Source organism: Octopus sinensis, unplaced genomic scaffold (assembly GCF_006345805.1).
Source record: "Octopus sinensis unplaced genomic scaffold, ASM634580v1 Contig18440, whole genome shotgun sequence".
Classification (NCBI taxonomy): Eukaryota; Metazoa; Mollusca; class Cephalopoda; order Octopoda; family Octopodidae; genus Octopus; species Octopus sinensis.
Window position 1 is genome coordinate 32,018 of NW_021835840.1, and position 3,817 is coordinate 35,834.

General features: G+C 41.2%; 1 pseudogene; it reads right to left on the minus strand.

The window, feature by feature from the left end:
• Nucleotides 1-691: 691 nt before the first annotated feature.
• LOC115231406 lies at nt 692-837 on the minus strand (annotated as a pseudogene).
• Nucleotides 838-3,817: the final 2,980 nt, after the last annotated feature.

A 3,817-nucleotide genomic window follows, 5' to 3' on the forward strand; every position in this document is an offset into this window, starting at 1 on the left:
CTATAAATGATATTTTTAAGTGACATTATTAGGCTGTAATTCGTTATAATAAGCTGTAAAGAATGCATAAAATTAGCTCTGTTTGAACGGGAAGTGAGTTGGGGGGGAGACAGAATGGACGGATTCAATGCTTTATTGTGACTATTCTTGGCATTGATGAATATGTATATAATATACTGTTATGAACACACACTCATAAATATATACACACATACGTACATACATACATATACATACATGTGTGTGTATGTATATATGTATATGTATGTATGTAGGTAGGTATGTATAGGTATGCAGCTATGCCTGTATGAATTTATATATATATTGTACATATATATGTGTATGTATATATATATATTTATATTGCTATGTATATGTGTATATATATATATAATATATATATATATTTCTTGTAATTTCAGTTCAGTGCTGTGGCCCTGCTGATGCACCACCGCTGGGGGGCATGAAGCCACCACACACTTAGACCCGCATGCACAGTGCAGTGGCTGCTGCGATGGGCTGTATGCGTCTGCCTCGCTCTAATAATCATGCTGCGACCAATGCTGAAGGCTGACCGTATTGTCGTGACCGGGGGGTGATTGTAGGTGTACCACCCTGGACCAGCCGAGTGGGCGGCGGTGACACCGTGAAGACACGACAGCTGCCGAAAGCAGTTTTTCGGCCTGACACCCAGGTGCAACCTGCGATCATGGCTTCGCTTGCATGTATTATATATATATATAAACGAATGGTTGCATGTATATATATATTTTCAACTAGCAATAACCACGCCTCAGATTTACCTCACTGGCCATGGCACCACCACTATATATATATATGTGTATATATATATGTATATATATATATATATAAAGGAATGGTTTACACCTGGTACCTTGCTAGTAAAGCATGGTCACTTTCACAGTGTTTGTTAGTTATATGGCAAATGGAAGATGGAATATATGAGAATTTATTATTAATCACGACAATTGTTTCGACACATCTAGTATCAATCCCTCATCAGTGGGATGCTCTACAACTGGTTTCGGAGCATCTGGCAGTGTAGATGTATCTCGTCAGGGGATAAATTGATCCAACTTGTTAGAATAACAGTTCTGCAATGTAACTTGTTGCATTGTAGACAGAAAAACAGCTAGACGGAGGAAATATCTTCATTTATACAGAAGATCAAAAATAAAATCACAGATGGAAAAAAAGAAAAACGAACACTCAATCCAGTGAGAAAAGTATTAAAAATAACCGTTAACAGATATGTATGTATAAAAACCCTTGGGCAAGCTGCATGGCGCAAGTACACTCACTCATACAAGCATCTGCGAAAATGTGAGTATATGCACATGTGAGGTTTGATGCACTCATGGTCATAAAGCAAGTTAACTATCTATTTGGTGTTTGTAAGAATCTAGAATAAGAATAGCCTGGGCAAAGTTCAGAGAGCTCTTACCTCTGCTGGTGACAAAAGGCCTCTCACTCAGAGTAAAAGGTAGACTGTATGATGCAAGTGTACGAACAGCTATGCTACATGGCAGTGAAATGTGGGCCGTGACTGCTGAGGACATGCATAACCTTGAAAGGAATGAAGCCAGTATGATCCGATGGGTGTGTAATATCAATGTGCATACTCAACAGAGTGTTAGTGCTTTGAGAGAAAGGTTGGACCTAAGAAGCATCAGATGTGGTGTGCCAGAGAGACGACTCTGCTGGTATGGTCATGTGGCGAGAATGGATGAGGATAGCTCTGTGAAAAGTGCGATACCCTAGTGGTTGAGGGAACCTATGGAATGAGGTAGACCCAGGAAGACCTGGGATGAAGTGGTGAAGTCCGACCTTCGAACATTAGGCCTCACCGAGGCAATGACTTGTGATCAAGACTTTTGGAAATATGCTGTGGTTGAGAAGACCCAACAAGCCAAGTGAAACCATATGCCAGGTCTATGCCAGGGGTGTAACCAGCCCACTATGTGTACCTTTCCTTCATTGGACACTAATTTCTGCTCGCGAAGACCTGTTGAGGCAAGTGAAATCGAAATGAAATTCGATGACTGGCATCCATGCTAGTAGAGCACTAAGAGTACCATCCGAGCATGATCATTGCCAGAGCAGCTGAGTGGCTTCCATGCCGGTGGCACGTAAAAATCATCATTCGAGCATGATCATTACCAGCGCCACCTCACTGGCACTTGTGCCAGTGGCACGTGAAAAAACATTCGAGTGAGGGCATTGCCAGTGCAGCTGGGCTGGCTCCTGTGCAGGTGGCATGTAAAAAACAACATTTGAGTATGGCCATTGCTAGTACCGCCTGAATGACCCTCATGCCGGTGGCACATATAAGCACCTGAGTCCATCGATGGATAATGGATTTGCTGGGTGCTGATAAAAGAGCAAGACCCTCTAAAATATGTATATACAATATTACTTAGTTTTCCAATTCGATGTATTCGGATATGAAACATTGTAACAAATCAGGGCTGGCTAGAATTTCTATCGCAAATCTGTAAAGATAACCTTAACAAGTGATGGAAATAGCAATGTAACATATTGGATGTATCAATTTTACATATTAAACACATTTTTGGAAACTGGTACATAAATACTAATGACCTGTAGAGACCCTGTATTTCATTATACAACCATAATATGCTACCAAGTGTATTTCTTTCTTTACTACCCACAAAGGGCTAAACACAGAGGGGACAAACAAGGACAGACAAAGGGATTAAGTCAATTACATCGACCCCAGTGCGTAACTGGTACTTAATTTATCGACCCCCGAAAGGATGAAAGGCAAAGTCGACCTTGGCGGAATTTGAACTTGGAACGTAATGACAGACAAAATATGGCAACACATTTCGCCCGGTGTGCTAACGTTTCTGCCAGCTCTTCGCTTTGATGCTACCAAGTGTATTAAAGGTTTAGATAAATATTATCTCCTACCTGTGTTAGCAGTGCAACATTTATGTTTAATGGAGTAGATAATTTCTGGTCCTGCTGTACCTTTCATATGGTTGTCAGGACAATCCTTTCTGCACATAACATTATAGATTGTTTTTGTGACAGTGTCATATCTCATGGGAAAATCATATTTTTCAGATATTTTTAGACAGCTGCTGGTGATATGGTTGATATCTTTCGCATTTCTATGGCATAATCGACATTTTCCATCACAGCAGGGAGGTCAAGAGCCATTTATATCTCTCTGGCTGATCAGATATTTTAGTAGCTGTCTCCTGTTCGTAGATAGCTCTATGAAGTGCATTCCACAAGTGGTGAGACTCTTTTAGAAGAATCAGTTGTAGTTCTTTACTCTCTTTTACTCTTTTACTTGTTTCAGTCATTTGACTGCGGCCATGCTGGAGCACCGCCTTTAGTCGAGCAAATCGACCCCAGGACTTATTCTTTGTAAGCCTAGTACTTATTCTATCGGTCTCCTTTGCCGAACCGAGTTACGGGGACATAAACACACCAGCATCAGTTGTCAAGCAATGCTAGGGGGACAAACACAGACATACAAACACAGACACACACATATATATATATATATGACAGGCTTCTTTCAGTTTCCATCTACCAAATCCACTCACAAGGCTTTGGTCAGCCCGGGGCTATAGCAGAAGACATTTGCCCAAGATGCCATGCAGTGGGACTGAACCCGGAACCATGTGGTTGGTTAGCAAGCTACTTACCACACAGCCACTCCTGCACCTAGATTATTGTAATTTCAGCATATGATTACTATACAGGCTCGTGGCTTAGTGGTTAGAGCATTCGGTTCACGATCGTTAGGTTGTGAGTTCAA